A 15,599-nucleotide genomic window follows, 5' to 3' on the forward strand; every position below is an offset into this window, starting at 1 on the left:
TGAGTGAATAGGTCTAGAAGAGAAGGGGTGCTGGGAGGGACCATCGTGCCTAATTTTACATCAAGTTGCCTCTGGTCTTCAATCTGGCAGGTGGCTGAGGGTCGTGGACCCCCCTCCCTCTGTGCCCATCAGCCCTCCAGTCCACCTGCCCCATGAACAGCTCAGAACAGGCTCCAGCTTTCTCAGCTGTGTTCTCCCTCACAGCAGAGTAATCAAGGACAGGTGTTAACTGGCATCCTTGAAAGGTGCAGGAATTTTTTTTCCAGCAGTTGGTAGAAACCAGACATTCTTGAAGTTGATTGTTCTTCCTTTGGCAGAGTTCTCGAGTGGCATCTCACAGCAGAGGAATTTGCTTCCACACCCGATGTCCCTCTCAAACATGGACTGGGTCCCATCCCCGAGGTCCTAGCAACAGATCTCCCACAATAAAACGTCTCGGGAAGAGCTCGGGAAAGTAGTATTTTTAATTCAAATCCATTTGTCTAGAGCAGTCAGGTGGTGACATACGATGGCCTCATCCAAGGAGAGGCCTTTAATATTTCCATAGGAATCAATCTCAAAATTTTTGTGACTATCTCAGAGGAACCGGCACCCTGATTGTGATTTAGGCAAGGAAGACCATGTGTGGTCTACCAAGTCCCTCTGCTTTGGAGTGAAGTTGTCAGTCACTCCACGCACATCATCACCTTCAGTGTCTGAATCAGAGTTCATTCTTGGCTCCACTGTCATTTCTTTAACCAATACCCTGTCAACGATCTTTTCACATCATTTACTGTTTTTCATTTTGTAAAAACTATGACATCAGTTGTAAAAACACTTTTGAACACTTTAAAAATTTGTTTCTTCAGAATAAACTTATAAAGTGCCTCCCCACACCAAGCTGGGGAGGAGGGGGACTCTTGCTACCAATTAAAGATATTCTGGGTTTTGGTAATGATTTCACTTCCTTGATTGATCATTAGGTTAGCTTATCACTTTCCCTAATGGTAAAGAGGTAACTATAGGCAGTTCAGAGACCACATTTTGGGTGTGATTCTTCTACTTGTGAGAAAATGAGCACTCTGCTCTGTGAGTGTCCTATTTCAGTACAAGGAACTTTTGAAAACAGTGATAGATATGACATAATATATATTTAGTGATAGTTATTAAGTGTTTTTCTTTGTATTTTCCCCATTTTACTATTTTAAACATTATGGAGAGATAATGAAAGTTATTGCAGCAGCAAATAATCTTATAGTTTTCTAAGAGCTTTCTAAATTTTAGCTTATTTACCATTAGTGTATGTACCATGAATGAAATAGGAAGCTTATTTTGTATTGATATGTTTGTACTAGAGACATGTGGTTTGATGTAAGAAGACTAGTAGAGTCCAAAGACCTGGAGAAAGGCTGCAGCTTACTCATATTTTTAACTTTTTCCTTTCCAGAATCATTACAGCTAATGAGTTAATTAATGTTTGTAGAAGTGCCTAGTACAGTTGTCAATAGGTATAATTCTTGTAATTGCCTATTAAAATGTTAGAAGGTAGCATATTCTCAAGGAAAAACTTTTGTACAAAATTTAGTCTATTTATAAAGAGTTAAGGCTCTTACTGTGAAGTAGATTTATAGGAGGTATCAAATGTAGTGTTTATAAACCTAGAAAGTGGTGTTGTTTATTGAATTATAGTTAATTAGCAATATTCTATTAGTTTCAGGTATACAGCACAGTGATTCAGATATATATGTATATGTGTGTGTATATTATATAAATGGGGCTTCCCTGTTGGCTCAGACTGTAAAGAATCTGCCTGCAATGCAGGAGACCTGGGTTCAGTCCTTGGGTTTGGAAGATCCCCTGGAGAAGGCGGAGAAGGCAATGGCACCCCACTCCAGTACTCTTGCCTGGAAAATCCCATGGGCGGAAGAGCCTGGTAGGCTGCAGTCCATGAGGTCGCTAAGAGTCAGACACGACCGAGCGACTTCACTTTCACTTTTCACTTTCATGCATTGGAGAAGGAAAAGACAACCCACTCCAGTGTTCTTGCCTGGAGAACCCCAGGGATGGGAGAGCCTGTTGGGCTAAAGTCTAAGGAGTCGCACCGAGTCAGACACGACTGAAGCAACTTAGCAGCAGTAGCAGCAGCAGCCTGGAGAAGGAAATGGCTACCCATTCCACTATTCTTGCCTGGGAAATTCCATGGACAGAGGAGCCTGGCAGGCTATATTCTATGGGGTCCCAAAGAGTTGGACATGACTGAGTGACTAATACACATACACACTCACTCACACATATCTTTGTCTGATTTACATCACTTAGGGTGATAATGTCTAGGCCCGTCCCTGTTGCTGCAAATAGCATTATTTCATTCTGTTTTATGGCTTACTAGTTTTCCATTATATAAATATTCCACATCAGATGCAATTTTTAAGTGTAGTCAGATCTATGAATCTTTTATTTTAAGCCTTCTGGGTTTGTTGTAGTTCAGAGAGAAGCCTTTCCAGTTCTGAGCTTCTTGAAAAGTCTCTTGGGATTTCTTTTTGACTTTCATGGATTCATTGTCTTCCATTAAATTTTTGAACCTTTGGGAATTTATGCTTGTATAAAGTCTGAGATTTGTATTGAACCTTATTTTTTTTCCTGTTGGAGACACACTTGGTGCAGTCTTCTCATTGTATAAACATACAAGTTAGTCTTTCATTTCAGAAGAAATCATAGAATGTCAGTTTACTGAGTACTAGCTAAACATCTCCTTTGTTTCACTTAGGTTTATGATAGTTGTGAAGAAACAAAAGACCTGTTGCACAAAAAGCACATGTTGCAAGAGGAAATTGCCATGCTAAGACTGGAGATAGATGCACTGAAAAATCAGCACCGGGAAAAGGAAGAGAACTATTTTGAGGACATTGACATTCTCAAAGTAAAGAATAATGATCTTCAAAAGGCAATAAAACTGAATGAGGAAATGTTAACAAAGACTATATCCTACTATACAGGCCAGCTTAATGCTCAGACAGCTGAGAATACAGTGCTAAACTCTAAGCTGGAGAATGAAAAAGAAAGCAAACAAAGACTGGAAACGGAAGTAAAATCCTACCGTTCTAGACTGGCTGCTGCCTTACATGATCATGATCAAGGTCAGACATCAAAAAGAGATCTGGAACTTGCCTTCTGGAGAGCAAGAGACGAGTGGTTATGTTTGCGGGAAAAAATGAAGTATGATGTGGCTAATCTAAAAGATAACATCAAGATGCTTTCCCAGCAACCACCTACAGTGGAAAGTATATTCAATAAGCTGAAAATCAAGCTGCATCACATGAGAGATGATCTTAGAGAAAAGACTTTGATGTTAGAATGTGTCCAGAGAGATCTAAGCCAATCAAAGTGTCAAAAGCAGGAAATTGAACACATGTATCAGAATGAACAAAGCAAAGTGAATACATACCTTGGAAAGCAGGAGTCCTTAGAGGATAGATTATCTCAACTCCAGAGTGAAAACATGTTGCTCTGACAGCAACTGGGTAATGCATGAAACAGAGCCAACAGTAAAGAGAAGACGGTCATTAGCATCCAAGACCAGTTTGAGCAGGTCATGAGAAAACTTCAGGCTGAATGTGAGAAACAAGGTCTGATGCTCAAGAAAAGAAACAAGGAGTTAATCAAGGAATGGAATCATTTAAAAGAGAGAATGTATTGGTATGAAAATAAGAAAGCAGAAGGAGAAATGAGTATCCAGAAGGAGAAATAATTCTCAGACTTCCTGAAAAAAGTTCAAAGTGATTCTTCATTCTGGCTAAGTGTTGAATCTGCTACTGCTGCTGCTGCTAAGTCGCTTCAGTCGTGTCCGACTCTGTGTGACCCCATAGACGGCAGCCCACCAGGCTCCCCTGTCCCTGGGATTCTCCAGGCAAGAACACTGGAGTGGGTTGCCATTTCCTTCTCCAATGCATGAAAGTGAAAAGTGAAAGTGAAGTTGCTCAGTTGTGTCTGACTCTTAGCGACCCCATGGACTGCAGCCTACCAGGCTCCTCCATCCATGGGATTTTCCAGGCAAGAGTACTGGAGTGGGGTGCCATTGCCTTCTCCGAAGTGTTGAATCTAGTTGAATACAAAAATACACAAGCTGTGAATCTATGGCCTCTCAACCAGCCTAAAAGCATACCTTGTATCCAGCAAATAAAAATTAGACCGAAGAAATCCTTTACTTCGAGTAGGGACATCGTGTCATTTATGAAATGTTAAGAGATTTAGTTCTAAATTGTTAACATAGACAGGTACTGGTAATTTACTCTTTATTAAGGTAATAATTTTAATCTTTATGTTACCACATTTCAGTATCATGACAAAGAAGATAAATGAAATGCTCAAACCTGAAATAAAAATTTTGAAATGAAGCTTCAGTTACCTGGATTATCTTGATAGTCAATTCCAGATTTCCCAGAGGCTGTATTTTATATATCGTACTTTGGCTTCAGTAGCTTATCATAGCTTTTTGTTATATTTGTTGGTACAATTTTATTTTTATTCAAGTCAGTTTGAGTTAATATGGGAAACACTTTAGCCTTGAATAATTTATTCTTTAAGCCTCCCAACTCTTCAAATGCATCTACTTATCATTAAATCATAATTTGGGACTCAGGTGTTGAGTTTTAGCAAAACTATTCTTGATTTAATTTTCCCACTGGTATTTATGATTTACTTAACATTTTTACAAACAATTTCCTCATAATTCTCATTTCAAGTATCAATTACTATCATTTGAATACAAGCTGGTCCTCTAAAAATGAAGGATGGTAGGATTCGTGAACAGCAGGAATGGAGTGAGTCAGGGAGAGGGTTGTAGGATGTGCAATCTGGAAGCAGGTAGAGGCCAGGTTATCAAGGCTCCTTGAAGGCCATGGGAGCAACCTCATTTTTTAGATTGCATTTTTCTTTTATATTGGAATAATCATGATGGTGTGATCACTGACCTATAGCCAGACATCCTGGAATGTGAAGTCAAGTGGGCCTTACAAAGCATCACTATGAACAAAGCTAGTGGAGGTGATGGAATTCCAGTTGAGCTCTTTCAAATCCTGAAAGATGATGCTGTGAAACTGCAGCACTCAATTTGCCAGCAAATATGGAAAACTCAGCAGTGGCCACTGGACTGGAAAAGGTCAATTTTCATTCCAATCCCAAAGAAAGGCAATGACAAAGAATGCTCAAACTACCACACAATTGCACTTATCTCACATGCTAGTAAAGAAATGCTTAAAATTCTCCAAGACAGGCTTCAGCAATACATGAACTGTGAACTTCCTGATGTTCAAGCTGGTTTTAGAAAAGGCAGAGGAACCAGAGATCAAATTTCCAACATCCACTGGATCATGGAAAAAGCAAGAGAATTCCAGAAAAACACCTATTTCTGCTTTATTGATTATGCCAAAACCTTTGACTGTGTGGATCACAATAAACTGTGGAAAATTCTGAAAGAGATGGGAATACCAGACCACCTGACCTGCCTCTTGAGAAATGTGTATGCAGGTCAGGAAGCAACAGTTAGAACTGAACATGGAACAACAGACTGGTTCCAAACAGGAAAAGGAGTACGTCAAGGCTGTATATTGTCACCCTGCTTATTTAACTTATATGCAGAGTACATCATGAGAAACACTGGGCTGGAGGAAGCACAAGCGGGAATCAAGATTGCCGGGAGAAATATCAATAACCTCAGATACGCAGATGACAACACCCTTATGGCAGAAAGTGAAGAAGAACTAAAAAGCCTCTTGATGAAAGTGAAAGTGGAGAGTGAAAAAGTTGGATTAAAGCTCAACATTCAGAAAACGAAGATCATGGCATCTGGTCCCATCACTTCATGGGAGATAGATGGGGAAACAGTGGAAACAATAAAGTCAGACTTTATTTTTTGGGGCTCCAAAATCACTGCAGATGGTGACTGCAGCCATGAAATTAAAAGACGCTTACTCCTTGGAAGGAAGGTTATGACCAACCTAGATAGCATATTCAAAAGCAGAGACATTACTTTGCCAACAAAGGTCAAGGCTATGGTTTTTCCTGTGGTCATGTATGGATGTGAGAGTTGGACTGTGAAGAAGGCTGAGCACGGAAGAATTTATGCTTTTGAACTGTGGTGTGGGTGAAGACTCTTGAGAGTCCCTTGGACTGCAAGGAGATCCAACCAGTCCATTCTGAAGGAGATGAGCCCTGGGATTTCTTTGGAAGGAATGACGCTAAAGCTGAAGCTCCAGTACTTTGGCCACCTCATGTGAAGAGTTGACTCATTGGAAAAGACTCTGATGCTGGGAGGGATTGGGGCAGGAGGAGAAGGGGAGGACAGAGGATGAGATGGCCGGATGGCATCACTGACTCAATGGACGTGAGTCTGATTGAACTCTGGGAGTTGATGATGGACAGGGAGGCCTGGTGTGCTGCAATTCATGGGGTTGCAAAGAGTTGGACATGATTGAGTGACTGAACTGAACTGAACTGATGGTTGATTATAATTTTGTGTTAGTTTCAGATGTACAGCAAGTTGATTCAGTTACTTGTACACTATATCCATTATTTTTCAGTTCCTTTTCCCAGGTAGGTGACTACAAAATATTGAGGAAAGCGGTTAGCTAAGGGCAAAGGTGGGGAGGAGTGATAAATTAAGAGTTTGGGATTAATATAGACACACTACTATATATAAAATAGATAAGCCACAAGGGAATGGCTTCATTTTTCTGCTGAGGTAGGAATCTATTGGAAAGATCTGAGCAACGGTTGGAATATGTGAAGATCTCTGAGTTAATCAAAGCTTCTAATAAAAAAGGAAAGGAAAATATTTCCACATTGTTTCCATAGTGTGGAATTTTCCATCACTTTTCCCACCTACACATTCATTTCTTTCTGGACGTGAGGTGGTGAAGCTCTGCAGATTTATTGGGAGGGGCAAGGTGTGGACAGTGGGGCCACATCCTTTGTCTGAGTAACTTAATATCAGGAAGGCTGGAGGGTGGCCCCTTCTGTGTCTATAACCAAAGTCAGTGAGGAGGAAAAATTAGGTGAGTTGCTGTCTGCGGTGATATTTTTCAAAGTCCATATGTTGGAGTTACCTATTATTAACATAACATAATAGTAAAGTGGTTTGATAAACTCAGTGAGAGAGCATCTTATTAGGCAGTTGTGAGACAACTTCAACAGGAACTGGATGACGCTGTAAAAAAGCAGTCTATGTTGGAGGCTTAACTGAAAGTCATGTCATGTTATTGTGCTAAGTTTTTGTGCTGAGGCTCAGGATTTGAAGAACAATTGTAAACTACTACAACTACGTCAACTCACAAGTCAAGTATGTATGAAATTGAACGTGTTAACAGTTAATATGTAGGATAAAGTGTTTTAGGATGCTCATTTTCATGGTCAGCTTTCTTCTGTATTTTTGTTACAAGTAACTTACTACAATTTTCTTATCTTTATAATGCACTCGTTCCTTAAACTCTGACTTTCATCCTACCATTTGCATTATATTACTTTTTCTTTATATTATTTACCCTTAGGAAAGTTGAGAATTGTGCCTCATTATTCACACAAGTTGAGAGCCTTTTTTTCCTTTGAAACAATACTTTTAAAAGTGATAGCTGTATTACCATGATGAGGCAAGCCAGATTAAAATCAGAGGATAATATAAATTTAATGGAATATTCAGAAAATTATCATTTCTCATCTTTCCTTTTGTGAATGGCTGTAGAGTTCTGTATATATTTATTTCATGGATTTCAGAATAACTTGTGCAGAAAGGGTATTATACAAACCAGTTGAAGTTTAGGCATTGCCTTCTTTCCTTTTCATTTTAAGGATGTTGTAAAAGCATGGAGGTACACCCACTCAACATGTGTAGTTCAGTATCTCTTAGGCTAGAAAGGTGTAACCGGTGACTACAGTCAATTTTAGAGCATTTCCATCACCCACTAAAAGAAACCCTGCATCCTTTAGCCACCACTCATGGCTTCCCATCTCCCTCAGCCCCAGGCAACCCCCAGTCTAATATCTGTCTCTGTAGACAGGCCTGTCCTCGGTGTTTTATATAAATGGAATTAGCTTTGCTCATTTGATTTCATGTTTTCACAGTTCATCCATGTGATAACAAGTATCAGTTTTTCCATTTCTGTTGGTTGTCAACAGTAAGCTAAGCCATGTATCCATCATCACTTGATGGAACTTTGGGTTGTTTCTGCTTTGGGACTATTAATAATGCTGTTTTGAACATTGATTTCCATGATTCTGTGTGCACATGGTTTTATTTCCCTGTGGTTGGATCTTATCCTCAAAGTTAGCTGGCTGATTTCACCTTTTCTTGGCCCTTGCTCAGACTGTCATTTCTGTCTTTACAGTTTCTTTTCCTCTTCGGTAGTCCTTCATTATTTGAGACCTGGAGCCCAGTCTCTCGTACTTCGTGGAGCTTTTGTGACTGTCCAGCTCTTTGAGCCTTTTCACATCAGCACTTGTTACCTAGTCTCTGAGGAAGAGTTTAGCCCCTAATTTTACACTGTTGACATTTCTTGCATGAGGGGGAATCTTGGCTAAGTATACATTGGTGTAATAGGGAATATTTATTGATATGCACATCACTTGTCTTGTATAAATGGACAGTAACAAAGGATTACAAGAATGAGGCATTTTTTATTGTTGCTGTTCAGAAAAATGTGTGGATCATCTCTGTAAACTGTTAGGAAATGGGATTTCTTTAACTTTGCAAATAATTCTCTTTGGAATGCAATTCAAATTAGCAAAAAGTCTTTGTACTTCAGAAAAAGGCTTATGGGATTAGAATCCATATTTACAAGATTTATTAATTAGAGTCTTATTCTCACAGTCTTCTTTTGGGAGGGACTTATTAACTTAGCCCTAGATAACTCAATACAGTATCCCTGAAACTTCTTTAAAATCCTGTGATATTAAAATGGGGGGAGGAGTAACAGACATTCTACTAAGAGGTGACTTGTAGTCATTTTATGAAGAAAGATAGAAAAACATTATTGTAGAACAATAAAAGAGTGTAAAATCAAGTGCAATTGTTGTGTGACAAAGATGACAGTGAAGAACATATTTTGTGACTCTTGGTTTGAACTTCTTTCTTGATTCTCTAAGTAATCCCTAGTCCTACATTCTATAATACAGATATCGTCATACTTATTTGATCCTGAATTTGAGTTAGGCTGTGCTCAGTCCACTTTCTTCACTAGCAAACAGTATCTTATTATTCTTGAAGACTGATGATTTTCCAGCAGAGCTGGAAACTGCATCTTCAAAATGTCTGCACCTGGATGCAAAAAATCAAGTTTTTCAACAGGAGTTATTATCTATGAAACTAATGCAAAAGAAATGTAAAAACTAGGGAAGAAGAAAAAGAAGTTGGAGTAAGAAGTAGTGAACCTCAGAAGTCATATAGAAATGAATATGATAGAACACACTCAAGGAGAGCAATATCAGCAGGAGACTGAAGAAAGAGTGAGACAGGATCTTGTAGAGAAATGAAAAGAATGCAACCTATTTTTTCAGGTTAATTTGTTGATCTGTCATATGCTTGAATTCACTTTCACTGTACATTACATTTTAGATCTATACAGCTTACATGTTTTCTCTACCTCCCTTAGAGCAGTTAGTTTTGTTGATTTCTGGAAGGAAGGGAGGCACTTGTTTTCCCTTTAAATATTTCAGTTTCCATCACAGTTATCACTAAATTGATCTTTCAGAATGATTCTCACTAGAGAATCCTTTTACTTATAAGACCAATTGGTAAAAAACAAGGTCATTAGGAAGAAAAGAAAATATTGTGGTTTAAAACTGGTACCATCCTCTTGAATTATTCTTAAGTCATCTTGTTCAATTTTTAAAATTTTAAGTTGATCCTCTTATTCTGTGAATTATCAGATTATATAAGTACTACTATAACAGTGATTCCACTTTAATTTTATAATTCAGATTTAATTCACTTCACATTAATGATAATTGTTTTAAACTTCTGCTTTTTTTTTTTTTTCACCTTTGAAATCACTCTCTGAATCACTGACTCAAAAGTAAAGGGAACAAGTATAATTTTCAAGGTTAATGATTATTTTAAAAATGTTATCTTTTTCAATTTGCCTTAGACACAAGCTGAATTTCAACAGATGAAACTCAGAATTAAAGACTTGGAATCTGAACTGTCCAAAATGAAAAATTTGCAAGAAGATTCTAACAAAGCAGAGTTGGAAAAATATAAGCAACTCTACCTAGTAGAATGTGAAGTTAGAAAGTCATTGGAAGATAAACTAGAAAAGCAAGTCAAAACACAGAATCACAGAAACTAAATTTAGTTCATTAATTTGTCTCTGAAGCCTAATTTTTATAGAGTGGGGTACATGAGATGAGTAGGAAGTGAAAGCTAACTACATGGTCACTGCTAAGCGGACGCTTTAAGACAAATTATTAGTACTGTATCAAGTTTTTCCACACTATGTAAAGGCATACTTATGAAATAGGGGGAAATGAACACATGGGTTAAAGGCAGGATAAATCACAAAGTGGCTAAAAGTAATATAGTGACCTGACTGAGGGGTCTGGAGAATGGAAAGGGCAGATCCCACCTGCTGTGCCTAGTCCAAGTTTCCCCAACTATCTGAAAGCAGAGCACTCCTAGGAAGCCTTTCATAAGCCAAAGCAGCATAAAGCAAAGAAGCAGGTACCCAAGGACACATTCTGCTAGTTGATACATAAAATGAATATGCACAAGTGAAGCACAGGTGCTCCCAGACAGGGCTTTGGGGACTTGATGCTGAGATGTGGGGTGTGGCTTCTGGGGAAAGAGCTCAGTGGGGCCAGTCTCCCTGCTGGGGGAGTGCAATGCCTCTCACTGTAAAACCGTACACTGAACACTGTTTAGAGTTTTGGCTTTTTAAATGAGACCAGAAATTGTCTTCAGATTTTTTATTTCTCTATCATCAAAAACAGGTACTGACATAGGTCCTTCGTAGAAGTGAAGTAACCTAAAGTGAACTGTGGAAAAGCACGGGGTACTTGTAACTGATCCTGGGGCTGTTTTAGCTCTTTTCAGCCTCATCCTTTGACTTTCTCAGCCTCACTTCAGAATGTGGCTCTAAGTGATACCTCAGAGCCAAAAGCTTAATTTCTCCAAGGTCATGAGTGAAACATGTATACAAGGGTGGTGAAAGCAAATGCTTGAAAGTGGCTTTGTGGGATGGGGTGTTTCTTCATCCCTGAACTGTTTCCTGGAGGCAGGTGTGTCCCAGACGGCAGCAGGTGTCACTGTGAAGCCACCTCCTTTTCTCTCTGATGCCCTTTCTCTCCTCTCCCAACTGTGATTTGTTGATTGAGGAGCCCTAGACACATGTGTAGTTCTTTAGAACAAGGTTACAACTATCATTGTTTATAGGAGGTCTGCTCTGTGTTTTCAGTGTTCAAACAGTTTATTGGGAATTCCATTTACTATATGGCAACTTTAAAATGCAGATAATTTGGGGAAACATGAGTAAAGTTGGTGTTTTCCATCTTCCCCAGGACTCATGAGAAGCTGGCGGTGATCAGCACCAAACTTGAGGTGAAGAAAGAGCAGAACAGATCTTTACTCAGTCCTCTTAGCACGAGGCCAGTCCTGGAGCCCTGTTGTGTTGGAAATTTCAATAATCCTTTAGTGCTCAACGGAAATCCTACTCCAAGAGCAAACATAGAGTTTTCTACCTCAATTCCACGCCCTTCGAAAAACAGCATGGAGACTTACTTGACCGACGTTAGTTCTATTATCTTTTGTTCATTGGGTTTCAGATTTCTGATATGAATGATCCTTGTTTTTAATTTGGTGAACTTATAAGTTGTTTATTTGACTTATGCACACTAAGTAAAAGCTGTCATTAACTGTGCTAATCAAGGAGACATTTAATGATTTTTTTTTTTGTCCTAGATCTCTGGTTTTAAGAGATACTTTTAAATTTCTTGAAAAGCTGCATTGATATTCTACTTTAGAAATGAAATCTTATTGCCTAGTAACTGAAAGTATACTTTAAGATGTTTGACTTACTTTCCAATTGATTTCACTTTGGCAGTGGTTCATAATCATTTCCAAGCTTTGCTGCACCCACCACAGTTTATCTACACCTAAGCATAAGCTCCTGATGCTGGGCCCTCCATCAGGGATGATCAGGGCTGGGACAGCAGAGGATCTGGAGGCCAAACTTGGGGCACTGGACTCCAACAACAGGGGCTGACAGCACCATGGTTAAGGCTCCTCCTGATGTCCAGGCTCCTGATCATCAGACCAGTCTGCACCACGCTGCTGGGTGTGAGAGCCTGGGCAGGGTGCCCGCCCTCGCTAAGCCTCAGTGTCTATGTCTGCTGAATGGGGATAGCAGCAGCCTGGACCTCACCTGGGGATGAGATGACAGACTTGGAAAGCACGTGCCGGCACACAGAGTCTCCTGCACACTGCTACCCACCATCATTAAATTGGCTTCCCGCAAATCTAACATCTATGGCTCTGATTCAGTCATTTTTACATGAAAACACTAAGTGGAAATTCCATGGTGGTCCAAAGGTTAAGACTTGGCACTTTCACTGCCGGGACACTGGTCTGATCCCTGCTTGGGGAACTAAGATCCCATAAGCTGTGCAGCATGGCCAAAAACATAAGTACAGAAATTTTTAAAAATAATAAATAATACTATGTCTATTATAAACAAGCATGAGATGATCAGAAGGCAAACAAGTGGGAGAAAGGCAAACTGTTACAATTGTCCCAACGAATGACCTATTTCCAACAGAACCATCAGCACATTTTAAGTGGTGGGTGAGTTTCATCACTTCCATTAAAACATTAATTATTCACCAGGACATAACCACACAGTGTTCATTCACGTTAAATGATAAGGACTCTTTAATACTTCACAGAGAAACAAAGGCGTGCTACATTACTAAATAGTTTACCTTTCGACACTGCTTCCTTAAATCACTAGGCTGATAGATGCATGCAAAGAAATGAAGAGAAACCAGATTCATTGCGACTTTGAAGCTAAAATTTCAAGAATCCGTAGAGGCAAATACAGTAAAGCAAAAATGATGGCAAACATGTAAGTGACATGAAGATTTACAGAACATGTGACTGGAAACAGAACATTTTTTTTGACCACAGAAGTTAAATAAGCTATTCGAGATTTACTAGAGAAACACTATAAATTATTACTCAAGAAGATACCATTCTATTACAACATCATGATTTATTAAAGCATAGCATTCTGTACAACAAAGGGCCTTAACAGGTGTCTATTCTCAGCCAAATTTCTCTATAAGTTAGTTTCTCTTAATCAAAAACATGTTATATTTTAAATTAGTAATTTAACTGATGAGGAAGTTACCATAATATCTATTTTAACACTGAATAAATCTAACCACCTATTGGACATTAATGTAAAATCCTGACACAGAATTTGATTTAAAACTTCTCACAATAAATTCATTAAAGCAAGTTCCCTGTGAAAATATGTAAGAATGAAAGCTAGCATAATAGCAGGTGCAGTCTTTACATTTTATTAACCATAGAAGATACGTTTTTAACGAGTCTAATAGAGACATTAACTGTGTAAAAGCTGATGAGATTTACAGTCTTAAATACAAGCACCAACACAGAAAGGATATTGTGTCAGTTCAGTTCAGTTCAGTTGCTCAGTCGTGTCTGACTCTTTGTGACCCCATGAATCGCAGCATGCCAGGACCCCTGTCCATCACCAACTCTTGAGTTCACCCAAACTCATGTCCATTGAGTTGGTGATGCCATCCAGCCATCTCATCCTCATGTCTGTCGTCCCCTTCTCCTCCTTCCCCATCCCTCCCAGCATGAGAGTCTTTTCCAATGCGTCAACTCTTCACTTGAGGTGGCCAAAGTGCTGAGTTTCAGCTTTAGCATCAGTCCTTCCAATGAACACCCAGGACTGATCTCCTTTAGAATGGACTGGTTGACCTCCTTGCAGTCCAAGGGACTCACACTCAAGAGTCTTCTCCAACACCACAGCTCAAAAGCATCAATTCTTTTGATGCTCAGCTTTCTTCACAGTCCAACTTTCATATCCATACATGACAACTGGAAAACCATAGCCTTGACTAGATGGACGTTTGTTGGCAAAGTAATGTCTCTGCTTTTGAATACGCCTATCTATGTTGGTCATAACTTTGCTTCCAAGGAGTAAGCGCCTTTTAATTTCATGGCTGCAGTCACCATCTGCAGTGATTTTGGAGCCCCAAAAAATAAAGTCTGACACTGTTTCCCCATCTATTTCCTATGAAGTGATGGGACCAGATACCATGATCTTAGTTTTCTGAATGGTGAGCTTTAAGCCAACTTTTTCACTCTCCTCTTTCACTTTCATCAAGAGGCTTTCTAGTTCCTCTCATTTTCTGCCTTAAGGGTGATGTCATCTGCATGTCTAAAAGTCCATTAATTCTACACTTAAGAGGATCATTTCTTCATGTAAGCACAATCTCATTTATGAATTACACATGATATATAGTTTAGGATCCATCTACATATATTATGCTTATAACTGCATGCTGCTGCTGAGAAGTCCCTTCAGTCGTGTCCGACTCTGTGCGACCCCATGGACTGCAGCCTACCAGGTTCCTCTATCCATGGGATTTTCCAGGCAAGAGTACTGGAGTGGGTTGCCATTGCCTTCTCCTGTAACTGCACAGTGATACACCAATTCAACTTACTGCTATGGGGGAAAAACACCATTTAATGACACATGAAGACAAAGCACAAACCCGACTAAGGGGACACACGCTGTGGACCACAGAACGGCTATGACCAGAGCAAGTGAGGGGACGGGGGACGGGAGATGGATGGGTAAACTACAGCCTCGGGGGCTGGGGGGGATCTGGATTCATGATGACTAAGCAGACAACAGGATGAGAGAGGGAATCAAAACCAATGATGAAAGCAGACACACTGTCAGAGAACTCCAACAGCAAGGAAAACATACAGAACTGTTTTTTTCCAAATATTTGGAAAGAAATCAAGCATGAAACCACAGAGAAATCATCAAAGAATTTTAAATATCAACTAATTAGCCAATGATGCCAATTATAAAAAACAGTGTCAAAAGACCACAAAATGGACTGGTTACCACTTTACAGGCCGCTAAAATGATTCACGGTTAATTTAATTATAAGCTGACTAACAATGCAGCTAACATGAAATGGGTGGTAACAGAAAAAAGAGACAATACAAGTCCAGTTACAAAGCAGAATGTTGTACACGTGATTTCATGGGGTAAACAGCAATACACTCACAACACCTAAGCTAAACACACAAGAAAGCTGGAACATGTGCTTTAGAGCCGCACACTCTGTCACCAAAAGCCCTAGGTCGTCATCCCAGTTTTAGACTCAGAAAACTGAGGCAGCCCGACGTCTTCCCTGGGGCCCTGGGGCCCTGGGGCCCTGGGCTTTTAACCTGGTTTCACACGCAGAGCTGGACTGAGCGCATGGCCAGGTCCATCAGCAAGCAGACCAGTGTAGATTCTGGTTTTGTTCCCACCGCATGCCCTGCACCCTGCAGCCAGGCATCCCCAATGGAGAATGTGCTGTAC

The 15,599-nt window shown here is 39.7% G+C and overlaps 1 pseudogene; it reads left to right on the forward strand.

Annotated features, from left to right (window-relative positions):
- The first annotated feature begins 1,338 nt into the window (after positions 1–1,338).
- On the forward strand, positions 1,339–14,828 carry LOC102265830 (ankyrin repeat domain-containing protein 26-like; annotated as a pseudogene).
- The last annotated feature ends 771 nt before the right edge of the window (positions 14,829–15,599 follow it).

Source organism: Bos mutus, chromosome 21 (genome assembly GCF_027580195.1).
Source record: "Bos mutus isolate GX-2022 chromosome 21, NWIPB_WYAK_1.1, whole genome shotgun sequence".
In the NCBI taxonomy this organism is placed as follows: Eukaryota; Metazoa; Chordata; class Mammalia; order Artiodactyla; family Bovidae; genus Bos; species Bos mutus.